Below are 17493 nucleotides of genomic sequence, written 5' to 3' on the forward strand. Positions count from 1 at the left end.
AGGCTGCCTGCACGGTCTGCGGGCAGACCCTCCGAGCCGCATGGAGCCCGGTGCTTCCCTCCCTGGCTGTAGGGTAGGAAACTAAAACTCCTCCGAGGTGTTGCACTTTGCAGCGCACCAAAGTCATTTGCTGAGTCCCAAAGTCATTTAAGGTACATTATGCTGTGAAATGTGCTACAGGAGCTGGAATTAAAGTGGAATACGCCACTGAATGTGCAAACAGCAATGCCATTAAAGCAGTGCAAAAGGCATTTAACCCACTTAAAACCTGCTTTAAAGTGCCATCTACAAACGCCTATGCATAGTATGCCCTGCTCTTCAGCAGGTTGCTGTTAAACTCTTTGGGATTCAGGACATGTCTATACTGCAAATCACAGAATCACAGAAAATGAGAGCTGGAAGGGAGCTCAGGGGGTCACATCTAGTCCAACCCCCTGCTCACACCACGACCAGCCCCAACTACATCATCCCAGCCTACGTTTTGTCTTAGAAAACAGGTCTCAATAACCTCCAAGGATTGAAAGTCCACAACATCTCTAGGTAGCCTGTTCCAGTGTTTTACTACCCTCCTAATGACAGAGTTTTTTCCTAATATCCACCCTCAACTTCCCTTGCTTCAACTTGAGCCCATTGCTCCTTGTCCTGCCATCTGCCCCCACTGAGACCAGCCCAGCTCCATCCTCTTTGCAGCCCCCCGGCAGGGAGGTGAAGGCTGCTATTCAACCCCCCTCGGTTTTCTCTTCTGCAGACTCAATCAGCCCAGGTCCCTCAGCCTCTCCACACCAGTCATGTCCTCCAGCCCCACAACCATTTTCATTGCCCTCCACTGGACTCTCTCCAATGTGTCCACGTACTTTCTGTAGCGGGGGCCCACAGCTGGACACAGGACTCCAGATGTGGCCTCCCCCGTGCTGAATAAAGGAGAAGACTCACTGCCCTCGATCTGCTGGCAGCGCTCTTCCCAATGCAGCCCAGGATGCCGGTAGCCTTCTTGGCACCAAGGGCACACTGCTGGCTCCTGTCCAGCTTCTTGCCCCCTGTCCCCCCAGGTCCTTTTCTGCAGAGCTGCTGCCCAGCCCATCAGCCCCAGCCTGCACCGGTGCAGGGGATTGCTCCCTCCTCGGTGCAGGACTTTGCACTTGTCCTTGTTGAACCTCATGAGACTCCTTTTAGTCCCATCCTCCAAGGTGTTGAGGTCTCTCTGAATCCTAGCCCTACCCTCCAGCATATCTACTACTCCTCACAGCTGGGTGTCATCTGCAGACTTGCTGAGGGTGCACCGCATCCCACCTTCCTGGTCGTGGATGAAAACATTGATCAAAACCGGCCCTAGGACCAACTTCTGGGGCACTGCACTTGATACCGGCTGCCAGCTAGACATCGAGCCATTGATTACTACCCTCTGAGCCCAATGCTCCAGCCAGTTTTCTATCCACCTTACAGTCCATTCATCTGGCCCGTACTTCCTCAGCTTGCCTGCGAGAATGCTATGGCAGACCATATCAAAAGCCTTGCTAAAATGAAAATACATCACAGCCACCAGTCTTCCCGCATCCACAGAACCAGCCACCTCGTCACAGAAGGCAATCAGGTTGGTCAGGCATGACTTGCCCCTGGTGAACCCATGCTGACTTTCTAACTACCTTCTTCTCCTCCAAGTGTTTAGAAATGGATTCCTTGAGGACTTGCTCCATGATTTTTCCAGGGACTGAGGTGAGGCTGACTGGTCTGTAGTTCCCTGGATCTTCCTTCTTCCCTTTCTTAAATATGGGCACTAATATACTGTGCTAGTCAGCATTGCCCTTAAACATACCCCACTTCTCTATCTGAGCTACATCCTGAGGTGGAAACAGTGGAAGCCTGGTTCATGTTGTGGCACCCAGACTAATTAGCACCATTCAAACTAGAGCTAATTAGATTTCATAGACATTAGCGCTGGAAGAGACCTCGTTAAGATTAGGGGCAGGAAGCCATTGGGGTCACAGGGTCCCAGCAAGATAAATGTCCAAATGTTTCTTGAAAGTGTCCAGAGTAGGTGCTTGCACCCCTTCTGGGGGGGTCTGTTCCAGGCCTTGGGGGCTCGGACAGTAAGGACGTTTTTCCTTATGTCCAGCCTAAAACAGTCTTGCAGGAGTTTGTGACTATCGGGTCTTGCCATTCCTTGGGGCGCTGTGGTGAATAGATGATCCCCCAGATCCTGATGCACACCCCGATGTACCTACAGGCTGCCACCAAGTCGCCCCCGAGACTGCACTTTCCAGGCTGAACAGTCCCGTGGCTCTCAGCCTCGCTTCATAGGACCTGTTTTCCTGCCCTCTGATCATGCGTGTGGCTCCTCTGCACTCTCCACATCCTTTTCATAGATTTCATAGACAGTAGGGCTGGAAGGGACCTCGGAAGATCATCAAGTCCAGCCCCCTGCCCAAAGGGCAGGAAGTCAGCTGGGGTCATAGGATCCCAGCAAGAAAAGCATCCAGTTTCATCTTGAAGGTGTTCAATGTGGGCGCTTGAACCACCTCCGGTGGCAGGCCGTTCCAGACCTTGGGGGCTCGGACAGTAAAGAAATTCTTCCTCATGTCCAGCCTGAAACAGTCTTGTAGTAGTTTATGACCATTCGACCTAGTCATCATCCCTTGGGGCGCTCTGGTGAACAAACGTTCCCCCACATACTTTTTGAATTGTGGGGCCCAGAATTGGAGGCAGTACTCCAGCTGTGGCTTCACCACGGCCGAGTACAGCGGGAGGATGCCATCCTGGGTCTTGCTCGAGATGCATCGGTAGATGCAAGCCAGTTCACTTGTGGAGCTTCTTAAACTCAACATCTAGAATAACAGAAAATAAGGCTGGCAGGCCCTCAGGTGGTCACAACTAGTCCAGTCCCTTGCTCAAGGCAGAACTGTCCCAGACTAAGCCTTCCCAATCATGTATCTGCCCAACCTGCTCTTGAAAACTTTGGGAATAACCTTCACACACAATTACCAAGTCCAATACCTGAAACACCCAGGACACCCTAACTAGCTGCATGTAAAGCAGGGGGAAGAGGGCACTGCCAATGTCCTGGCACTACAAGGACAGGATAAAGTTTGGTAAAGCATACTTCAGAGACCCAAAGAAGAGGGATATACCTCCTAGCAAGGAAGGCAAACCTCATAGTCCAGAGCAAGCATGCCTGGACCAGCAAGTGCTGCTGGTGCCCAGATGGACTTGCAGAGCAGAACGGCCCTCAGCCTCCCAACCCGAGGAGCTTCCCTACCTGATCCCATAGGACAGGGCAATGTGGAGCTGATCAAAACAGGGAGTTTTGATCCTGGAGGCAACTGCAATGCTTCAACACCTGATTCCCTCTTGATTCAGGAGAAAATGAAACATTTTAAAGTTGTTATTTTTTTCTTTTTTTTTTTTCCATGAATTCCACAACATCGAGATTTGGAAACTTCAAAGCATTTCCCTATCCCTACCCTCCTCCACCAACCTCACTCTGAATTTATCTCCCCAGGCTCATACCTGGTCCCTTCAGGGATATATAGTCCATATTTCAGTGCTAAGTCTTGGCTTTGCTCTTGCAGTTTTAAGGAGGGTTCCTCCTCCTACCACAGCGTGAACCCCACGTGCGACACAAACACGCACAGGACCTGCATTGGCTGTTCTTGTCTTCCAAATCACACTCAAGAATTATGGAAGCAATCATTATCCAGACCTGCACTCCCCTGGGCAACGTGGGGTATATATGGCATGCTTGGGAAACGGGGATGTCGGGATGCCCTTTCTTCATTCTGTGCAAAGCAGAAAGCAACGCCTCGCACAGAAACGCTTCACCAGTTTATTCTGCACGTGACAGGCAGCTCACTATCCTCTGGCCAAGAGACAGTATGTCTGCACGGCAGAATCTGAAATGCATCATGCCAAATCTTGATGCATTTGAGCTGGAAAGCTGGAAAGCAAGAACAGCCTGTAGCCAAGTCACTCAATGCTCTCGTGTGCAGGAAGGAGGATGTGCAGCGCAGCGCATGGCATAACCAACTCTGTCGTTTGTACCTGCATTGGAAAAGCAACACACAACGAACGCACCCTTTGGGGCATCTGGACCTTCTAGAGAAATGGGCTTCCCCAGAAAGTGCTGTTTCATCAACCCCAAAATATTCTGCAGAAATGTATCAGCTGTGATGAAAACGCTCCCAGAAGGGCTTCTCACATCTAGGCAGGATGAGAGGCAATATCCAGGAAAAGCTCAGCTTAGGAGTTTGGGTTTTCACCAGGGACACGAGGCCACGTTGAGGGGATGACCTTGAAACAGGCAGGGCCAAGGCTTCAACCTCAGCTACCTATATCCTGGCAAAGTGTCTTAAATACTAAGCTATCAGCTCTGGGGGCTTTGGTGTCTCTCTCTCCCCCCCCCCCCCCCCCCCCCCCCCAAATTTATATATATGTAAGCTGTTTTCTTGCTTTTTTTTTTTTTTTTAATTTAAAGTCTTCTAGGCAGAATAGGAAAATTTTAGCAATTATACATGCAGGAACATCCAGGCCTCCCCTGAATGGAAAGGGGGCTCAGAGCCATGCTTCCCTCCCTCTCCCTGCAAACCAGCCCAGGACCAGGGCTGGGGACTAACCTAAATCTAACCCTTTCCTCCTCATTTTTGGAGCCCCTTTGCTGGGACGTTGTGTGCAGGAGCTTCACCAACCGCGGCACTCAGAGGTGAGGGCAGGAGACCGTTTGAAGCTGACGTGCATCTGCAGCAGCAGACCGATCCCAGACTCGGTGGTAAGGGTGTGTCGCACACCTGTACTGCGATGCCCGCAGCATCTTTTGCAGCACGAACACTTCTGTTTGCTGTTTTGTTGCAGTGCAGCTGTCCTCCAGACCTGCACAGGGAAGGATTTTACGGAGGAAGACTCAAGCCACGCCACGTGACAGTTTCCTGGCAGACGCTCAGCCAGACAGGCTCCTCACACCCTTGTGCACCTTGCACCTGCAAGCAGACTGGATTTTGCCCGTCTCTCCCTGCGTGGTCTTGGAATTAACTTTTCAAATAAGGCTGAGTGAGAACAGAAATGCATGAAAATAGGTTTTGCTACGAAGCCTGGAGAGGAGGAATATGAAAGTGACCTGACCGGGGAAGCAAATTAAATGTGAATTTGCAATGCTCAACCACGGCAGAAGAGGCTAACGCAATATGGAGCTGCACCAGGGAGCAGCTTGGGATCCCTGAGCAGAGGCACGCTAGCCCTTCCCAGGCGGCGCCGGCTAGGCTGTGTCGGGAAGTTTACATTTCCACAGACATTAATCCTCTAGTCTGACCTCGTTCATGCACGGGCCGGGTGACTCCTGCGGGCGATTGCGGTCAGGTCTGGCTGGAAGGGAGCACGGCTTTTCAAAGGGCTGCATTTCAGTCTGGATCTAAACACCTCAAGTGATGACAAATTCACTGCACCGCTTGGTGAGGCGTAACATCCCCCTGCACACGCACACAGACGTAGAAACACACGGAAATAGGGCCGGAGGGGACCTAGAGAGAGCCCCTTGCCCGAGGCAGGATCAGCCCTGCCCATACAAGTCTATGCAATCCAAAATCTAGTCTTTTAGTAAAGTGACTGTCACCCCTGACATGACACAAGACGTCACACCCTGTTGCCCACCTCTGGACCCCCTCTGACTTCTCCACATCCTTTTTAAAAGTTGGAGCCCAAAACTGTGCACAATACTCACATGAGGCTTTCTTTAACTATTCCTAAAACTATGGAATCAACCCAGTTGCACATGGGATATTTCCCCAAAAGACATAAAAAACACCTTAACCAGCCACAGCTAAGCAGAGGGATGAGGGTCGGCGGTGTCCCACTGCTGCAAGGGTTGTTAACAAGCACTTGAGAGAGTCAGGAAAGAGGACCAAGGAGCATTTACACTGGCACTGAGCTGGATGCATGTCAGGGCTGGGCTGTATTAAACAGCGGTTAGATCAGCAGTGTTTAGCTCTGTTCCCCATTTAAGCGGTGGGCATCTTTTCCTCGGGATCACAGACGGAAGGAAAAAAAAAAGAAAGGAAAAAGGGGAACAAGGCAGATGTAGGTACTACAAAGGCATTTGAACTGGGGGACGTAAAGGGGCCGTGCCCCATGCTGGGACACAGGCAAGACGTGGCGGCCTCTTGGGCGGTGGAGCAGCAGAGAATTGGGCATTGCTCCCCGCCGCAGACCAGGCTTTGCACCTCGCTGGGTCTTAGCACGTGTCCCGGTTAAGTGTGGAAGGGCAGGCAGCAGGAAGAGGCCCAGATCTTAATGGGGGGCGTGCGAGCCATCCCATTTACACGTGCAAGGCTGGGGCCACAGTGCAGACACCAGCAGGTAAGTCATGTAGCAAAGGAAACACTCCTCCGGAGTTACGTGGACCACAGCAAGAAAGAGGCAGGTGAACAAGGGCACAGAAACATCAGCGATGCCCTACACGCATGAGTAAAACCGGCGCCCACCCACAGTACAAACGAAACGGTGCATTTCAGCCTGAACTCCATTCACTACTTTTCAAACAGAAGCGACCTGGGTGCAACATTGTGAAAACACAAGCAACAGCCCCCAAGTCAGAGCTTTCACAATGTAATTATATGATTGTGCAGTTTTAATTGCACTGTAATTCATTATCATTCAATTAATATAATAAGTAATAGAAAATGCCATGCATTAATTATAATACAATTCATACTAGAATTGGATTTCCCAAGCCCAATATTTTGTGGGCTTTGTCTGAGAGCTGTAGGAATCATTCACTTTTCTATTGCCTTATTTATGCACAGTCTGCAAAATGAAATCAGAAAACTAGCACTGATTTACTCCAGTCAGACATTTATTATCTGAGTAAAATATCTTGCAATCAATATAGGCTTTACAGAAGCCTAATCTTTTCCTAGTTGCTCTATTCATTTGTAAACATGTAATAAATTAAATGACACAAGAGCAGATGAGCCTTTATTAGGGCTGCCTGTGTGTTTGCCTGTGGCCTCATTTATGCAGGCGTGCCATAAAACATAAGTAGGTTTTCCAGTTTTCATTTGCTGAAGTTTCATTTAATATCAACAGGTACTAGTGGCACCTCTCTTCTACAGGAACAGTGCTTGCTGCTTCTGCCTAACTGCTTCGTTTACAAAGCAAAATAAAGATAGTCATCTGAAATAGTGCAGCTTCCCGGCAAGGTAGGAAACGCGACAGGCTGCTCTGAAAATGCTGGGGTTGAGAAATTCCAAAGAGAAAAATCAAGGAATAGCAAAGTGATAAATTATTTTTATCACAACACAGAGAGACTGGGCTAGGTAAAATACTTGTAATAAAACAAGTACAACAGAAGCTGAAATGGAAATTTATTTTGCAGGAGCCAAGAATCGTAAATGATTTATTTGCACTTATTTTAATTTATTTTGGGGCTGAGCACGATTCATCTCGAGTCATCAAAAATTAATAGGCCATGTAGAAAGGAGTTTTAATGAATTCAAACTCCCCTCCATGGAGCCTGGGACTTAACTATCTGGTCGCTTCATGCTATTGTCTTGACCACATCTCCCAACAACCGCCTTGTTCTCCAACCACCATCAGCTACAGCGAATGCCCCCGAGTCAAACAGCGAGTCTACAGGACGGTGGTGCAGAGAGACGACTGAAGCGGCAACAGCGATGGGCAAGATGGCCAAGGCTGGGCTAAGCCCTGCAATGGATGCCGGTGAGCAGAGCCTGGCAGTCAGTCCTGGAGCGACTCGGGACGGAGAGACTCGACAGATGCTTTGCAATTACCGACTCCACCTCTTCAGCCAACGAGCCAGGCCCCCAAGTTCTGGCATCGGCACCCTGCTCCCCAAACCTTGATCTCATGGGGTTTTCTGCTGACCCGTGGTGCGCACGAGGGGTGTAGGAAAGGAAAGCGGGAGATTATAGGACCATCCAACAGCAGCAAAGGGGAGCATGGACTTTCAAGCAGCGCTCAAGTCCCCAGGCTGTTTGCAAGGGATGCGACAGAGGTGGGACCCACCCACCTGGCAGCAAGTTCCCAGGAAAACCTGTGCAGCTGCCAGAGGACTTCCCCGCCTCGCGCGGTCTCTCCCTGGAGGGAATGGATGCAATTGCTCATGGCTTAAAGGCTGCACAGAGCAGGAGGTCACAGGCAACAGCGGACCAGGGAACATCGCAATGGCTGAACATCTCCTTGCAGGCGCGCCGCTTGACTGGCCAACATGGAGAAGCTTGGACTGCCTGCAAACAGGGGCTGGCGAGACTGAAGCGAGCGTGCAGGTGCGGGACGACTCCGACCATGCAAACTACCTGTGCGAACCTGGAAGGTGTCGGACCTATCGGCCTGCCTACATACCACACATCACTGAGGGCCTTGCTAAGGCTACAAGTAGATAAAGCTATAATTGAGCTAAGATGCCCATTTTAGGATGCACATTTGAACATGATGATAAGACATGAGACGAAGAAATGTTGAATCTATGAATCTATGAAAACCCAGGGAACTATGAGTGGAGGGAGCTGGAGGAGCAGGATGCTCCCTGCCTGGCTGTGGGCTGCTTCCTGGGGGAGGAAGGCATCGGGCTGCTGTACTGTGCAGCTGCCACCATTTAATTTAAGCCCTTTCCCTCCCATAGGTTTCCCCAGCACAGCCACCGAGGTGGCCTGAAGCCACTCAATCACGCGCCACCAGCACCACGGGACTTTTCCAGGCTCCCATCCAGGCCTTTCCTGACGCCCACCCGGGACCAGGTACTACTGCCCACCCCGCCCCAGAGGAACGGTCCTTCCTTTGGGGGCATCCTTACAGAGCGGGGTGCAGCTCTTGCCCCCCTCTTTGGACACTTATTCACATGAACGGTCACAACACAGGCATGAAAGAGATGGAGGAGGAATCCTGCTTTGTTTGCACAGGAATAAATGACAGAATGAAAATTAGGCCTGTGTGACAATGGCTCTGAGGTCTGGATTCCCTCGATTTGGATGCATCTGGCATGGGTCTCCTTGCTGGCAGCATCCTAAAGGTATGTCACCCTGAGCCCCAGGACCTGCCCCACAACTGCCCTTCTCCCAAAGCCCTAGCACGAGCTTTCCTCAGTGCCAGCTGCCCATCCCCAGTTCAGCTCTCTCCAGCTCTGAACTACCTCGGCAGTGACACCAGCCGTGGGTGAAGATCAGTTCAAACGCAGCTGTGAGTTAAGACTGCCTTGAGGTGAGATCCATCCAATGAGACAGTGCTCACATCGTGATCGCCATGCCTCCAGCTACCAGCGCAGGCGGCTTTTCAAACCTAACACCAGTTGTCACTGCATCTAGTTGAGACCCAGCTCTGACTGCCCACAACTTTGAAATGACCAGAACGATTTCCTTCAAACACGTCTTCCTCCTTCCTGCAAAATGAGACGTACAAGATGGGCCAATATTAAACTAAACCTGTTTCAGCTGCTTTGGAGTTAGAAATGAACAGTGTTTCTGACCAGGGAATATAGGGAGAGGGTGCACTTCTCTCTTCCCAGGCTGGACGGGAGCATCTGTGTGACCTTATTCACTGCACAGACCACAAAACCAAACCCTGTAACGTTGCCCTGGAGCCCCTAACTTCCAGGTGACATACAGACCATCCAAGCATCATTTAGGAAGGGTGTGAGCACTGAGGAATCCAGCCTGTCCCTTGGTCATTTATCCAATGACCTAGTACCATAAAGGTCAATTTTGGCACCTTACTTCTAGTCTGAATCTGCCTAGTTTCAGCTTCTAACTACTGGATCTCAATTTTGCCTTTTTCTGCTGAATTTAGTGATGGTCAAATATCAGAGACCTTCCCTGTGTGGGCAACAGCAGGCCATGGCCAAGTAAACCAGCTTCTCTTGGATAAGCTAGACTGAGATCCCCAAGTCTCTCACTAGAAGGCAAGTCTTTCAGGCCCCACATTATTCTCATTGTCAGCCTCCTTTCTGAAGTGTGGACACAAGTCAGTGTGGCCAGGCTTTGCAAGGTCTGTGCTTCGTTTGCAGTTTGCTGTAGGCTGCGAGCAGCACAGAAGCCTTCCAGATGGGTTGTGAGGGAGCCCTCCTGCGTTTAGCCGCTTGGGCCAAGTATAGACAGTCACAAAGCCCAAGGCTGAATAGATTCAATCTGTGTAGGTTAGTCTAAACTGCAGAGATTAAACTAATAAGCAACTGACCAAACATTCACTTTTGATTCAAGAAACGCAGCCACATGACATGCCTGCAGTGGCCAAGACCAGAAGCCGGGGGGCGCTAGAGCACACCTCCCTGCTGGGCTCAAGCACACAGCTTGGGCCAAGGCCAGCTTGCCTTCTCTACTGGGGGGGGGGGGAAGAGGGGGGCCTATGGGCCATTTGCAAAGCATTCTGGGATGCTGGGGGACTGTAAATTCACTTGACTCTGGAGGGGACCTGGGACACAAGTTCAATAAACCAATTTAACCTAAGTCTGATACTACATCCATCCAGTTTATCATAAACCAGTTTTGGCCATTTTGCAAGCAGTTCATGTGCACTGAACTTCTGTCGTGTTACGGATTTGAACCGGTTTCCAATTGCTTATACCAGTTTGTGCGTGTTTTCTGTTCCTAGCTTTGCAGACAGGCAGTTTTTGCCCAGGTCAGCCCTGCCCCTTGTTTCTCAATGGCAAAGTTTCAGAAGCAAAGCAGCCAGCGACAAGGAGAACTAAGCAAGCACTGGAGCCACTGGTATGAGGTGAGAAAACAGAGGCATTTACTTGAGAGTGCCCGGGGAGATGGATCTTGCTGCTGCTGCTGTTGCCCCCTCCCCTCCTCTCCAAAGACAGGAAAAGACTGAGAGGTGAGGATGGCGGCTAGGGCAGCTGCGGGGACCTAAAGAACTGCAGAGATGACGAGGCTGACTGGATGCAGAAGCTGCAAGATGTTCACTCTCTTGGAGTGGTGCTATTTATGCCTCAAGTGCTGCCTGATATAACTTGCTGAAGAGAAGCTGGGAGGGAGGGGTGGAGACGCAGCTAGAAAGGCTGGGGGAGCCCAGAGTGAGGTCTGAAGACATGCCGGAGGAAAAGAGGTTGTTGCATTTGCAGACACTGGCTGAAGAAATGGGCCATTTATGACCATGAGAAGGCAGAGGAAGGGACTGGCTAGTGTGGGGGGAATAGAGGAGAAAACACATTTGCTGCATTAGGGAAGGAAGAGAAGAAACAGAGAAAGAAGTTATGGTGGGTAAGGACGAGAACAGGCAGAGGAAGGAGGGCAGCGGAGACACAAGCAGCCCAGAGCCCAAGTAGTAAGATGCTGAGAGAGAGAGGAAGGCAAGGGGATTTGCAGAGAGAAGGCGGCACAGGGAGGAAAGGACCCACGACTGTCCCCAGTGCACCGAGAAGGGATGTCTATGAAAAAAGGGACTCCTTGTTCAGCTAAAACCCCAGTCCTGTCACTAGATCAGAGCTAGAGCGGAGAAGGCAGTGCTGTCTGCTCCGAGCCGGGCCGTGAGGTGAGCATCCAACACCCAGAAGGACATTGCTGGAAGCAGGGATGACTCCCAGGATGAAGGTGGAGATGTGACACAATAATGAAGAGCAATCGGGCCTCCAGTGGTGATGCTCTGGGCAAGGTTTGGGACCCCAGAAAGAAGGCTTACCTCTGAGGTGGGCTGCACGTGAGAGCCTGGGGTACTGGCCTCTTGGAGCCGAGATGGCACACCCGATAACAACTTCAAGAGAAGAAACAAGGGAAGAAGTTTGGGAGGCAGTGACTTTAAATCCTAGTAAGTAAATGAGCACAGAGCGATGCATAACTTACTAGCAGAAGGTAGGCGAGATGTACTGCAAGGAGGAAGGAAGTGCTAATACTGAGGAGAGCAGCAGGCAGGTTGGTTGTAGAGAGAGGGAAAGGCTCATGCCTAGTCTGCCTATGGAGCCGAGCGTGATCAACAAGAAACAACTGGAAGGCTTTGGCAACACTGGAGAAAGCCCAGCTTTGGGTGTAGGGTGCACAACTGGATGCAACAGGGCTAACCAAAATATGCTAGAAGAGCAGGCCAGGCTGGGACGTGGTACTGGAGGACGCGAACTTCTGGGAATTAGGAAGTAAAGATAAGGGTGGTCGGACAACAGTGCAGGTCAATGGTGCAATGGCCTGCAAAGAAATGAGAGAAGAGCCCACAAAGCAAGCAGAACCACTCTGTCGCTTTGGAGAGAGATGGTATAATGAGGGTCTAACTGGGCTGGTGTGGGATTGTCCTTAGATTTGGTTTGGGTTTGGAAACAGACAGAGATCTCTGGGATCTCCTTAGAGAAAGAAATGCCATCTAGCAGGTGTCGCTGCGGGAAACTCTCTTCCCAGATATAAACGGAGAACAGGAGTTTTTCACAATGGTAAGGGCCAGACAAACCTTGGATGTGACTGACAGCAGATGTCTTTATCAGTCACTGAATCCACAAAAGGCAATGCTATTTTAATACCTAGGACACGGAGAAGAGCTGCTCTTAGAAAACAGCCTTGGTTAGAATGATCATGAGTTGATTCAGTTTACATTAATGGAGATAAAAATAGGTGTATAACAACATTTTTTTGGTTTCAAAAGGGCAAGCATTTTAGACGATGAGAGCTTATTAGGGAAGTCAATGAAAGGGATCCATGCCTCCTCCACATTCAAATCCTTCAGGCTCAATTTAAAATAAAGGTACTAAAACTGCCTAGACCTTGTATCGCAGCATAGGGGAAACACATGTAAAGGCTCCAGACTTTAATGGATGATTAACTACCTCAAGAAAGAGAACAGAAATAACAAAGAAAGCTATAAGAAATATCTACATGGACTGACTCGGGGGGGGGGGGGGGGAGGGGGACATGCTCTAGATCTGCATTGGGATAGGGCAGGGATTACAAATAATCTAGATTTAGCCTAAATCCTTAGCAAATACTTTGCCTCAAGTTTGAGTATGGCCATGGGGCAATGGAAGGATGCCTAATGGAAATATAGATACAAAAAAGGAAGGAAAGCAGCCAAGCTGGTAACAAAAGTCAGAATAGTCAAGTGAGGGATGCTGGGATAGCCTCCATGCCTATCTTCTGAAAGATGTGGTGAAGATGTCTGGCAGCAGGTGTTTTCCACAAACCCTATCGAGTGGAGTGGCACGGTATCATGGAGATAGTCAACACGATACTTCTGTTTAAGAAGTGGGGGAAAGTTACCTAAGCAACTCCTCACCCATTAGGTTGATCTCAACAGCGTATCAAGCTGTGGAGCAAATTTTGAAGGAAGGACTAATTGAAGACGAGGATGGGAATGAAACCTGGGATGAAGTGAAACAGGCTTTCAAGGGCAGATTGTGCAGATAAATTCCTTCGATAAGACTGATTTAACCGGGGTAGAGTTCATGTCTATAGACTTCTATATACTCTTTGACATGGAGCATAACAGGAGCAACTGCCAAGGACACCCAAGACACCACTTTGTGGCCAAACTACCTGTCCCGATCAGCTCCTGAGAGCAACCCCCTCGCTATCTCACCTGCCACGCCAGGATGTTAATTGTATTTTAGCTTGGAAGGCAGATCCCCGTGGTCCCCGAGTGTGCCCATTGCATCTCCACTTGGCCTAGCTTTGCCTACTTGGCAGGCCCCAGTCCTGCTTGTGGCAACCGACCCAAAATCCACAACCAGTCTCTGCCGCACCGGCACCAGTGACTCGCTAACAGATTGGGCCATACTTACCCTATCTGTGCCCTCAGGCACTAACTCACCTCAGAGCATTAATCGTGGCCTCCAGGCTTCCCCATAGCCATGCCTATACCTCTCAGATCTTACTTTCAATTATTTCATCAGCCTGCCAGACCCCTGCTCCTGTCTTAGTTGCAGCCCCTCTATGGCTTCAGCCCCTATGCTGAGGCCCTGGACCCTCTTGGCCTCAGATGGACCCTAACACATTCCAGACTCTGGCAGGGCTCAAGCCTGGTGTGCTCCTCCAGCATCCCTAAAACCACAACCCAGTCCTCTGGTTAAACTAAAACAGAGATGCCAACAAACCACTGCAAACTCAGACAAAACTTCCTCTAGCTCACCACATGTCGGCAGTAGTTACCTCCCCATTCACTGGTTCTCTCAGCCCCTTGGGTACCAGTCCAGGCCCATGACAGTCTGGGCTCTCACTGCACAGTGCAGAGTCACACCAGTCCCCTGCCTCAGGCACCCAGGTGTATATTCCCTGGGCTCCTTTCCCCTCCAGTCAGGGGTTCCCCTGACCAGCCACAGGTGCCCCCTCCCTGTCTAGGGACAGACATTACACATAAACCATTTTAAGTGATCAGAAACCTGTAACAGAACAGATGTTCAGTGAATATAAAATGGTAGAAATGGTTTGAGATAAACCTGGTTGAATGCAGTATCAGACTTGGCTCAAAACGGTTTATGCAATGTCTGTCCCAGATCCCTTGCTGGTTTAAGTTAAACCGAACTCCTCCAGCATCCCAGCATGCTCTCTGGGATGGGCGGCACTCTCTGCTTCATAGCAGGGCTGGTCCCTCCCCTCTGCTCCCTGGCTGGAGATCAGCACAGACTTGCAGGCACAGCAGCATCTGCTGGCTTCCCCGTGCCTCCCTCCTCCACCCTTCACCACTCACTGCTTAAGCAGAGATCCCTTCCTGCTCTCTGCCACAGCAAGGACCATAGCCAGCATGTGGTATGCTAGCTAATGCCGAAAGATGTCTGTGTGTGTATGTCTGTGTGTGTGTCTCTCCAATTTCACTGGGATAGGCAGACAGAACAGTGACTGCTTAGGACTTTTGGAGCTAATCAACAGGTCAACTGGTAATCTGTTTAAGAAGTTTGAAGTAATGTGGAGAGAGGCTATTGTTTTGCTAATTGGGTGATAAATACTGTTATCAGCCCCCCCTGGCTGGCTTGCTCACCTGTCAGTTTGCTGCAGACAGTATGATGAAGCAGGGAGGGAGACTGAGGCAAGGGTGGGGTGTCCAGTGCATGCATCTGTTGATGATACAGAGCTTTTCAGAGTGCTAGTCCAGGACTGGCAATACTCCCACCCCCTGAGAAGCCAGCAGGAAAAAAAAACAACCTGGGACTGTGCAGGCAAACATCCGTAATGAGAAAGTCCTGCTGGGGCTTGGCCACGCCCCCCACAGCTCAGCACTATTCAAGGGAAGGGAAAGCTGCTTTAGCACTCCCTATGTTGAATGAGCAGCTTAGCGCTGTGCTCCTGGCTGAACTCCAGTTGTTTCCCCCATACCTACCTGGAGCTCTGCCCCACTGGTCCATTGCTTTGGTCAAATGGTTATAATCAAGGTTGAACGGTTATAAACTCCAGCAAGACCGTTTCAGGCTGGACATAAGGAAGATTTTTTTTTTTTTTTTTTTTACTGTCCGAGCCCCCAAGGTCTGGAACAGCCTGCCATCGGAGGTGGTTCAAGCACCCACATTGAACACCTTCAAGAGAAATTTGGAAGCTTATCTTGCTGGGATCCTATGACCCCAGCTGACTTCCTGCCCTTTAGGCAGGGGGCTGGATTCGATGATCTTCCAAGGTCCCTTCCAGCCTGAATGTCTATGCAATCTATGAAATCTGCACTCAGCTTCCAGGTAGTTACTTGCAGCCCTTTATGCTACCTGTCTTTTCTCCTGCAGCTGGCCCAGGTTCACTTGCCCACCTCTGGACCTGATCTCTTATACTCCCCACCTTAAAGCAACAAGATCCTCTGGCTCCCTGTTACAAGTGCCACATAGGCATTTTTTGGAGAAGATGGAAAAAGTCCCAAGAATTGTACAGGAGGTAAAGACCTGGCTGCAGAAGAGATGACAATGGATTACACGACGGAAGGAGAACTACCAGGCTGGAAGGAGGTGACTAGTTAAGCCTCTCAAGGATTGGCCCTGGGATCAAACTTGCTTAATATTTTCATTCCTGCCCTTGACACAAACATGTCAGACCACCCTACTGATGTTTGCTGAAGGCACCAAGCTGGGAAGCATCATCAGTACAGAGGAGGACTGAAACCTCATACATGAGGAACTGGGTAAGCCTGAGGACTGGAGTAATAGAAATGGGACAACCTGTAAAAAGCCATTTACTTAGGGATGAATAGGAAGAACTTGTGCTATAGGCTGGGACTTCACTGGGTAGGAACAACTGAGGCGGAAAGAGAAACGGTGTCACAGGGTGGCCATGGTCACAGGATGGCTGAGCACTGACAGCGTGATGTGGCTGGGGAAACACTTTTTGATGATTGTGCTTCACTGGATGCAAGGCTGGAAAGGGCCCCAGGTGGTCACCTAATCCAACTCCTTGCTCAAAGCAGGGTCATCCCCATTTGAATGATCCCAGCTAAGTCCTTCTCTAACCTATGCCTAAAATTATACAATCAACCCCGTTGCACAGCTATAAGGTCCACTGCCCAGAAAACATCAAGAGCATCCTTATCTGGCCCAACTAAAGCAGGGGGCATGAAATTTGGTGTCCTGCCGCTGCAGCAGTTGCTAAAATCCACTGGAGTGATTCAAGAGAAAAGGGCCAGGCCTCCTGGGACAGGTGAAGGCAAAACAAAACAAAAAAAAATAAACTAAAATAAAAACCAAAGCAAAAAACAAGCCTAAAACAAACCCCCAGTTCATGCTGTTCTGGTGTGTGGTAAAATTCCTCCTGACTGGAAATGTGATGGTCAGTTTGACCCTGAGCTTGGAGACTGAGGTTCAGTCCTAGAAGAAGCACTGGCACAGCCCAGCCGAAAATCCCCAGCCTTGGCTGCAACCAACACACAATGCTTTTGAGGAAGGCAATCATCATCATTATCATCATATATTAGTGTATCATATTAATAGCACATGATTTAATATATTATGATATTCCTATTTTCATCTAAATATTTTTATTACTACAATATCATTATATATTATATTGAGATAATATTTGTGTAATGTTATGCATTCATATTCTAATATATTTGTACACTATATTTCTATTTCATTGTTATTAATATAGTAAAGTATATTGATATTTTAATATATGGCTATTTTAATAATATATCATTATGCAATACGTAATCATATGCTACATAATATTATTATTGTTGTTGTTGTTGTTGTTATTACTTTCACTGTAAAAGAAGAAGAGGAGGAGGAGGAAGAGGAAGAAGGAGAACAAAGAGGAAGAGGAGGAGGAAGAATCCCCGATACTTGTAGCAACAGATATAGTCCTTGGGAAGATACAGATACAGTCCTCGGTCCTTGGGAAGACCTTTGAGAAAATTATCCAGGAGCACATCTGTGGGGGCCGAGCAGGGGAGGTAATGCTCAGGGACAACCAACATGGGTTCATTGTGGGCAGGTCCGGCCTGACTAACCGGGTTTCCTTTTATGATCAGGTCACAAAGTCCCTGGACGAGAGCATCGAGGTGGATGTCATCTTCCTGGACTTTAAGAAGGCCTTTGACACGGTTTCCCACCACCTTCTCTCAAAAAAACTAGGTGACTGCGGCAGTGATTCCTACACAGTGAGATGGGTCACA

The 17493-nt window shown here is 49.5% G+C and overlaps 1 protein-coding gene across 2 annotated transcripts in view; it reads right to left on the reverse strand.

The window, feature by feature from the left end:
* LRFN5 (leucine rich repeat and fibronectin type III domain containing 5) overlaps positions 1 to 17493 on the reverse strand; it is a 102012-nt gene that overhangs the window by 49783 nt on the left and 34736 nt on the right. The window lies entirely within an intron of this gene.

This window comes from Alligator mississippiensis, chromosome 2, assembly GCF_030867095.1.
Source record: "Alligator mississippiensis isolate rAllMis1 chromosome 2, rAllMis1, whole genome shotgun sequence".
Taxonomy (NCBI): domain Eukaryota; kingdom Metazoa; phylum Chordata; order Crocodylia; family Alligatoridae; genus Alligator; species Alligator mississippiensis.